Consider the following 10,238-nt stretch of genomic DNA (forward strand, 5'->3'; position numbering starts at 1 on the left):
CAAGTGAAAAAATGATGATCAACAAGAAGACGGGTGCAAAAGCAAGGTTTGGGACCCCGGAATTCATTCTAACAATCAACACTCCTCGAACCTTGTCACTTGCTTTAACTTGCTCGAAGGCTTTATGTGCCTAGTTTGGGACCCCGGAGGCTATTGGAAATGCAAAAATTGGTGGAGATTCCTGGATGAGTTCAAGCACAAGCCACCATGACAAGGGGCTCACCAAATGTCCAACTTAAGGACTTTAACTAAAAGTGCTATGTGGGAGACAACCCACCATGGTATGATCTTTCATTTTTATCCTTAGTTTATTTTATTCTATTTTTATTAGTGTTCATTCATAATGTCTGCATCAGCATCTGCATTTTACATTCTGCATATAACAAAAAAAATCCAACCCACGCGTGCGCGTAGGCCACGCGTGGGCGTCGATACCAATCTCGCTTCCCCATCCAACGAATAGAAAGTTGTGATGGAATCGTGCGGCTGGTATGCTAGAGGCACAATTCGAGCCACGCGTACGCGTTCCTGACGCGTACGCGTCAATTTCAATTCTAGCACACCACGCGTAGGTGTGCACGACGCGCACGTGTCGCATGTAAAATTTTGCCCCCTTCAATCTGAACAGAGAGTTGTGCAAAGACGACGCTGAAATTGTGCATTTAGCACAATTTCGGCCGACGCGTACGCGTGCATCACGTGTACGCATCATCTTCATTTATCTCCCTCCATGTGTTCGCGTCTACGACGCGTACGCGTCGATGCATTTCTGTCTCATCCACGCCCAGGCGTGACCCACGCGTACGCGTAGATTTAAATTTCATTAACCCTCATGCGAAGCACCCTTCTCACTCGTGTAACCTTACCCCCTCTCACCCCAACGTCCCTTTCTCTCCCTCTCTTCCCTCCATTGCAACATCCACCACTCACCATGATCACCCTCACACTGCCGCTCAGTCCGGCAACCCCAAACCGCCGCTGACGCTGCCGACCATCCATCTCCCTTCCTTTCTTCCTTTCTTCTTCTTCTTCTTCTCTATTCTCTCTTCCCGTCTTCACCAAGCGCCGCCGCTGACACCACTGCGCCGATGTGCCGCCACAACCTCTGGGCCGGCAGTACTTTGCACCACCCCTCCCTCCCCTTCCTCTTCCAGTTCTATTTCTGTTTGACCCAGGTTCCCCTGTCTTCCTCTGCATTCCTTTTCTTGCTTTATCATCCCGTTTAGATAATTTTGTTAGCTTTGTTTAATTTCTGTTTGGTTTATTTAGATTAGAAATGCATGTTATTAGTTGATTTAGGTGGTTAGGTAGTTAGGATGTGGTTAGTAAATTTAGGTCTGATAAGTGCTCTGTTCTTGCTGTCTGAATTGGATGATTTTAAAATTGCTTGCTGTTGATGTTGCTAGTATGCCGTTTGACTGCTGTTTGATGCTGTTTTACTTCATGATATAATTTCACATGAGTTGCAACTGTTAATGCTAACTGAAATTGTTGCTCTTGTCTGAGTTCATATGACCTGATGATTGCTGCTCTTTTTTGAACTGCTTTGAATCCATATGAACTGAGTTTTTGCTGCTTGTTTTAATTCGGGAACACCTAAATTACTGCCGGGATGCTGCCGAAATTTTCAAAACAATTTTTGATGTTGGGCTATTAAGTTACAAATTATGAATTGAATTTGGTACTGTTTTTACCTTGGTACACTTTATTTTAGCCGAGTTCAATCCATAATTCATTCGGTCGGCATCTCCGTCTTTATTTTGGTTCCCTCTCATGTGCGTTCGTCGTTGCTACAATCAAAGAACTAATTGACGAAATTCTGTGTCAATCAGAACCTTGTTGACCAATGAATTCGGAACCTCTTCCATGTTTGAATTGTTCAAGTTAGGTTACAAATCTTCCCTCTTCATGGTCCTATTTCAATTTTAACTTCTCGTTGACCATTGAAGTTGTTCCATAAATTTTCTGATCGGCCTAATCTTGTTTCTTTTTGATGAGGTTCTTTGACGTTGCCATTGATGATAACTTCTGCTTGATTGGTTATGGAATAAATGCTTATTGCTGTCTTGTTGGGTCATATGCTTAATTCTTATGAATTTACATATGGTTTTAGTGTTTTTAATTGTTAATGCATTCATAGGAAATCCAACTTGATTGATTGAGTTTTGGAAATAGCCGGCTATTTTATTCTGCTTAATGATGCCTGAGTCACATGTATTTTCCTTGTTCTTCATGCTAATTGATATATAGTGAAATTCATGTGTTTGAAATTGCTACTGCTTAAATGGTTGATTTGTTGCTGTTTATTTACTCCGGGAACGCTCATATTACTGCCGGAATGCTACCCAATTTTTCTAAAAACTGTTTTCCTCAACTTCCACTCATGAATTGACTTTGGTACTTTTGAATTGTGATTTACTTGGTTTAAACCAAAGCCAATTCATGGGATGATGGGTTAGCATTTCCATCCCTATTGGTTCCCTTTCTTACTTGAAATGCATTGTTGATGATTTTATTTCTTTTTGTGCTTCTTTCATTACATATTTTATCATCAATGGTTTGCATTATCTGCTTGAATGTGAGCTTGCTTGTTCTTAAACCTTTTGAACTTCTTTTAGTTAGGAACTACATTACCATGCCACTAATTCTAACCTACTTCTCTAACTTTTAACTAAATTGACTTTTTCACTTTTCTTTTTCATTTTCACCCTTTTTTCAAACTAACTCTTTTAATCCCTTTCAAGGCATGTTAATTTTTGTTTCTTAACAGACAAGCATTCTATATTCCATTGTATAAATTCTTCGATTGTGATTTCTAATTGATTTCTTTGAATCCTACCTTTCTTTCAGTCCAAGTTTTATCTCTTTATGACTCACTTCATGCTTTGGCTTTCATTCCTCTTTTGCCTATCTACTGCTTGTTATGCTTGCATATTCTTTACATTTTTGTTTCTCTGCTTTAGTTTGATAAATTGTATCCTAGAATTTCTATTTTTCAGGATGTCTGATAGGGAAGGCAAAGGCAAGGCTACGGCCAGCTCTGGCAAGAGGAAGAGAGGACAGTCATCCGTTGCTCTAGCGGATGTTCTATCGGATGAATCTTGGCACAAAAAGAATTTTACTGAGCAAGAAAAAGCTGATTAAATTGTGCTGGCTAATGACCCGGTCAAATTTGCTAATCTCTACTGTGAACTCAAGTTTCCAGTCTTTGCGAAAAAAAGGCACCTCTACTTGGAAAGGACGCTCAAAATACCAACCGAATTAAAGAAGTACACTGAGGATCAGATCAAATAGAGAGATTGGGTATTTCTGGAGAGAGATTTGACAGAGGTTAACGCATCATGGGTCCGTGAGTTCTATTGTAACTATTATAAGACGACCCTTGATGCTGTGCAGCTTAGGGGCAAGCAGATCTTGGTCACAAAAGAGGTGATAGAAGATATCCTCCATTTCCAGCCTAAATCGGATGATACATATGGTTATCAGAAGGCTGAGGAATCTATTAGATTTATGAGTTTTGATTAGGATGCTGTGCGGCGTACCATAGCCATTGATCCTAATGTTCCGTGGGCTATGGGAAAGTCAAAATTAACTCCACGGGATATCAAGATTATTTATCTCAATGATGAGGCTAGGCTGTGGCAATAGATATTGAGTAATTATGTTATGCCTAGCACTCACGAGTCAAAGGTGCCAGTTGCTATGATTATCCTCATTTGGTGCGTTATGGAAGGAAAAGACCTATACCTTCCACGGTTCATCAAAAAGTACATGTCTAGAGTCCATGTCAGAGGCACCCTGTCATTTCCCTATTTGATCACCTAGATGGCTCGCCAAGCTGAAGTGCCTTGGGAGCTAGAGGATGAGAGGCCACCGATTGTCGACTGCAAGAAGGTTATTCCGCACGGCAAGCGGTTCGTACCTCTAGGCCACAAACTACCTCCTTCTACTACTGATGCGGCCACATCCTCAGCAGCACCTTCAGTGCCTGTAGCAACACCCGCATCCACAGCACCATCATCCGCCTCTCAGCCTGTCTACCATCTTGTGCACCGTCTTTTTGAGTGCCTTGATCAGATGGAGCACCGCAATCAGCGACGTTATGAGTAGTCTGAGCGTCACAATAAGCGACGCTATGAACATCTCAAGCTGATTGTGAGGTCGGGGCGTACTGACATCTCCTCCGAGCCTGACACACCCTCGGAGTACTCTGAGGAGGAGGAGGATGCATAGGAGGAGGACCCGCAGCAGGCACAGCACGAGGAGCCTCAGCTTGAGCAGCCTACAGAGCCACAGGCACCTGCACAGCCACCGCCGACAAAGCCAGCGGCACACCTTTCAGTAGGCGATGACCCTTCACACCCAGCTTGATAAAGCATCGAGGACGATGCTGTAATATAAGTGTGGGGAGGTCACCGTCTCCGGCAGATTTTATTTTGGTAAACTATTTCAGACTTTTGTCCTATTTTTCTTTATTTTATTTTATTTTATTTTATTTCTTTTAGTACTTGCACATTTCTATTTTATTGTACTCTTGTTTATTTTTACTTTGTTGTATTTTACACTTTGGGCTTGTATATATCTTAGATATTTAGCTTGAATTGCACTTTTAGTTTATTAGTTGTGATGTGAAAAAACCAGGATTCCTGAGCTTAGTTTACCCTTTTACATATGAGAAATTAGTTTGATTGAAAATAGGGAGTAAACTAAAAAACTTTTAGTTTTTCATAATCACAACATCTCATTTAGTATATATATATATATAATAATAATTGTTGATCAATTGATGAAATTTTCAAGGAATATATCTTTTTCTTAGAAAAGGCATTTAAGATTCACATTTAATTGAGTTAAAACCTTTTGGTAACTTGCATGATATATATAATTGGAATATGATTTTTGAGCTAAAGAACACACAACCCGTGAGTTTTTTAGCTTAATTGCATGGTTACATTATTTAACCATGATTCTTATTCTTGTGTGTTTTCTTCTCTATGATTGCAATCTTTGCTTTGCTCCATTCTATATGTCCATTGTTCAGTATATTTACATGCATACATATGATTGAGGCCATCATTTGTTATTAGCTCACTTATCCCAAACAGCCTACCAGTCCAATTACCTTTGTTTGCCACTTTGAGCCTTTTAATCCCTATTTATTCTGTATTTTACCACATCACTAGCCTTAAGCAGAAAAATAATTAATTATCCCATTTAAATCTTTGGTTAGTTTAAGATAGAGATAGTGTGTTAACTAAGTGTGGGGAACTGTGGAAACTTGGGTGAATGGGAATGTATTGTGTTTCTACTTTATTTGAATATTGGGAATTTGGGTGCATACTCATGTGAGACTAGAAAAACCATGTGCAGTGATATGTTGTCTTTGCTTTCATGTTCAAAAAAAAAGGAGAAAAAGAAAAATAAATAAATAAATAAGGGAACAAAATTACCTCAATGTTAAGTTTAATAAAAGATCAGTGCATATGTGGTAAAATTAAGGAAAATTTGGTATATGAGTATGTGAAATATACAAAAGTGAGATTATGGGTAGTTAGGCATGATTTTAGAAGTATATAGAGTGTGTGTGTTTGGTGAGAGCTTAGGCTAGTCAAAGATTCAATTTACAGCTCACTTGGCCATATATATATATATATATATCCTCATCCTTACCTTAGCCTCATTACAACCTTGAAAAGCCCTCATGATGTTTGCATTTGTACACTTAATATTTGTTGCTTGGTTAGATGAAGAATAAAGTTTTAGAAAGCATGACTAGAGAAGAGTAGAGTGGTTTAACCCCAAACACTTGAGTGATTAGAGTGCATATACAAATCCAGTGAGGGTCCAATGGCTCATTTCCATATGTCCATATTTGATCATTGCTTGTCTTACAAGTTTGTGAACTCTTTTGATTAACTCAACTCAATTGTGAATGTGTTTTGATATGATTGATTTAGTCCTTGATTGTGCATATATGATTTCTTAGAAAGTTGACTCAATTTGACCACATGTATGCTTATATATATAGATAGATAGTAATTAGAATAGCATAATTCATGTAGGTAGCTTGCATCTAGATAGGTTGCATTGCATAAGTTCCACCATTCTGCTTTCACTCTTTTGGTTCTCTTGAGCTTAGCATGAGGACATGCTAATGTTTAAGTATGGGGAGATTGATAAACCACTATTTTATGGTTTATCTTGTGCTAATTTAAGTGATTTTTATCAATTCTTTGCTCACTTATTCATATAATTTGCATGATTTTACAAATCCTTCCTAATTCTGTGATATAGTTGAAAACATGTTTCCTAGGCCCTTAAACTGTCAATTTTAATTATCCTTTATTACCATTTGATGCCGTGATCTGTGTGTTAAGTATTTTTAGGCTTTATAGGGCAGGAATGGCTTAGAGGATGGAAAGGAAGCATCTAAAAGTGGAAGGAACTTGAGAAAATGAAATTTTGAGAAGCTGGCAGCGACGCGTACGCGTGCCTAGCGCAGAAGACAAGAGACGTGTACGTGTGACTGACGCGTACGCGTGACAAGGAATTTTGCCAGACGACGCGTACGCGTGACATGCGCCACGTGCAGAAATTGCAGAAAGCATTGGGAGCGATTTCTGAGCTCCTTTTTGGCCCAGTTCCAATCCCGAGAACACAGAATAGAGGCTGCAGAGTGGAGGAATCATTCAATTCATCAATTCATTCACATAATTTTAGGTTGGAGATGTAGTTTCTTAGAGAGAGAGGCTCTCTCCTCTCTCTAGGTTTTAGGATTTTAGGTTTAGCTATTTTCAATTCCAGATTTCTACTTTGCTTTAATTAGTTTCTCTTCTACTCTTATTAGTTCTAGCACTTTAGTTTATCTATTTCTCTTGTTGGTTTATTTATTTTCCCAATTTAATTTATGAACCCTTCATGTTAGATTTGATTTTCCATTTAATGCAATTTGAGGTATTTCATATTTATTGCTTCTTCTATTATTTGTTAGTCATTGATATTTGAAATTGGTTATTTGGATTTCATATTCCTTGCTAGTTTTCTAGTTTTTTATGTTGTGCCTTCCAAGTGTTTGATAAAATGCTTGGTTGGATTTTAGAGTAGATTTTTCTCCTCTTGGCTTTGGTTGAGTAATTAGAGACTCTTGAGTTATCAAACTCCTTTGTTGATTGATAATTGAAAGTTTCTAGTTGATTTGGATCCCTCTAAAGCTAGTCTTTCCTTAGGAGTTGACTAGGACTTAAGGAATCAAATTGATTCATCCACTTGACTTTCCTTCATAGTTAGAGGTTAACTAAGTGGTAACAATGGACAATTCTCATCACAATTGATAAGGATAGCTAGGATAGGACGTCAAGTTCTCTTACCTTACCAAGAGCTTTTCTTAGTTATTAATTTACTTCCTTGCCATTTTATTTCCTTGTTCAACATTTAAAACCCAAAAACATACTTTTCCATAACCAATTATAAGTACACTTCCCTGCAATTCCTTGAGAGACGACCCGAGGTTTGAATACTTCGGTTTAATTTTATTGGGTTTGTTTTAGTGACAACCAAATTTTTGTATGAAAGGATTATTGTTGGTTTAGAAACTATACTTTCAACGAGATTTCATTTGTGAAATTCTTTACTAGCAAAAATCCGTTCATCATTCTTGTCTTAACTTCTTATTGGGAAGAAGCTTTGATTTAATCTGTTCCCTGTCTGATTGTATTCTTAAACATTTTCTTACATTTCTGTGAACCCCGTCCATAAATTTTGTTCTTCTCTTTCTAAGTTTGATATCCTTTTAGGTAACTCAAGCTTGTTTTAGAGTAACGTGCGATTCCTTGGACAACTTCCTTGTTTTGTTTAAACTCTTTTCTTGGCTCATGTATTCTTTGATGTAATTTTGGACTTGTTGATGCATCAAAGAGAAATGTAGAAATCTTTGTGAATATTGTTGGTGCGCAGAAATCGTGACGGTTCCATTCCTTGGTAACGGCACTAAAAACTCAATACGCACGTTCATAATCTTAGTTATTTGTCACAACTTCGCACAACTAACCAGCAAGTGCACTAGGTCATCCAAGTAATAAACCTTACGTGAGTAAGGGTCGATCCCACGGAGATTGTCGGCTTGAAGCAAGCTATGGTCACCTTGTAAATCTCAGTCAGGCGGATTCAATTGATTATGGAGATTTAATAATTAAAAAGATAAATAAAACATAAAAAAAAGATAGTGATACTTATGTAATTCATTGGTGAGAATTTCAGATAAGCGTATAGAGATGCGTTCGTTCCTCCTGAACCTCTGCTTTCCTATTGTCTTCATCCAATCATTCATACTCCTTTCTATGGCAAGCTGTATGTTAGGCATCACTGTTGTCAATGGCTACATCTTGTCCTCTCAGTGAAAATGGTCCAATGCGCTGTCACTGCATGGCTAATCATCTGTCGGTTTTCGATCATGCTGGAATAGGATCCATTGATCCTTTTGCATCTGTCACTACGCCCATCACTCGCGAGTTTGAAGCTCGTCGCAGCCATCCCTTCCCAGATCCTACTCAGAATACCACATACAGAGTTTAGACTTTCCGAATCTCAAGAATGGCCGTCCATGGATTCTAACTTATACCACGAAGATTCTGATTAAGGAATCCCAGAGATACTCATTCAATCTAAGGTAGAACGGAAATGGTTGTCAGGCACACATTCATAGTTGGGAATGATGATGACTGTCACGATCATCACATTCATATTGAGGTGCGAATGAATATCTTAGAATCGGAATAAGCTTGAATTGAATAGAAAAACAATAGTACTTTGTATTAATTCATGAGGAACAGTAGAGCTCCACACCTTAATCTATGGTGTGTAGAAACTCTACCGTTGAAAATACATAAGTGATGAAGGTCCAGGCATGGCCGAGAGGCCAGCCCCTAAACGTGATCTAAGGATCAAAAGACAATCCAAAGATGTTCCAAAAGATGTAAATACAATAGTAAAAAGTCCTATTTATGCTAAACTAGTTACTAGGGTTTACAGGAATGAGTAAATGATGTAGAAATCCACTTTCGGGGCCCACTTGGTGTGTGCTTGAGCTGAGCATTAAGCTTTACACGTGTAGAGGCTTCTCTTGGAGTTTAACTCCACTTTGCAACCTGTTTCTGGCGTTTAACTCCAGAATGCAGCATGGAACTGGCATTTAACGCCAGTTTGCATCGTCTAAACTCAGGCAAAGTATGGACTATTATATATTTCTGGAAAGCCCTGGATGTCTACTTTCCAACGCAATTGAGAGCGCGCCATTTGGAGTTTTGTAGCTCCAGAAAATCCACTTTGAGTGCAGGGAGGTCAAAATCCAACAGCATCTGCAGTCCTTCTTCAACCTCTGAATCTGATTTTTGCTCAAGTCCCTCAATTTCAGCCAGAAATTACCTGAAATCACAGAAAAACACACAAACTCATAGTAAAATCCAGAAATGTGAATTTTATTTAAAAACTAATAAAAATGTACTAAAAACTAACTAAATCATACTAAAAACTATGTAAAAATAATGCCAAAAAGCGTATAAATTATCCGCTCAAGAACTCCCTTTTTCTGAGGCGTCCCATTACTCACAGGATTCCTTTTAGAAGTGTACATGAACTAGTTATTTGCAACCATGTTAATGAGTTCCTGAGCTTCTGCAGGCGTTTTCTTTAGGTGAATGGATCCACCTGCAGAATAGTCTAATGACATCTTTGATAATTCAGACAGACCATCATAGAATATATCCAGGATGGTCCATTCTGAAAGCATGTCAGAAGGACACTTTTTGGTCAGTTCCTTGTATCTCTCCCAAGCTTCATAGAGGGATTCACCTTCCTTTTGTCTGAAGGTTTGAACATCCACTCTAAGCTTGCTAAACTTTTGAGGAGGAAAGAACTTGGCTAAGAAAGCCGTCACCAGCTTATCCCAAGAGTTCAGGCTGTCTTTAGGTTGAGAGTCCAACCATATTCTAGCTCTGTCTCTTACAGCAAACGGGAAAAGCATAAGCCTGTAGACCTCGGGATCAACCCCATTGGTCTTCACAGTATCACAGATCTACAAGAATTCAGTTAAGAACTGAAAAGGATCTTCGGATGGAAGTCCATGAAACTTGCAATTCTGTTGCATCAGAGAAACTAATTGAGATTTCAGCTCAAAATTGTTTGCTCCAATGGCAGGGATTGAGATGCTTCTTCCATGTAAATTGGAATTTGGTGCAGTAAAG

General features: G+C 38.6%; 1 non-coding gene across 1 annotated transcript; it reads left to right on the forward strand.

Annotated features, from left to right (window-relative positions):
• The first annotated feature begins 9,778 nt into the window (after window positions 1-9,778).
• Window positions 9,779-9,886, forward strand: LOC148552805 (small nucleolar RNA R71). The gene has a single exon (XR_015892714.1). It is a non-coding gene; the product is annotated as a small nucleolar RNA R71 (small nucleolar RNA).
• The last annotated feature ends 352 nt before the right edge of the window (window positions 9,887-10,238 follow it).

Source organism: Arachis ipaensis, chromosome B7, assembly GCF_059453495.1.
Source record: "Arachis ipaensis isolate K30076 ecotype BB chromosome B7, ASM5945349v1, whole genome shotgun sequence".
NCBI classification, from domain to species: domain Eukaryota; kingdom Viridiplantae; phylum Streptophyta; class Magnoliopsida; order Fabales; family Fabaceae; genus Arachis; species Arachis ipaensis.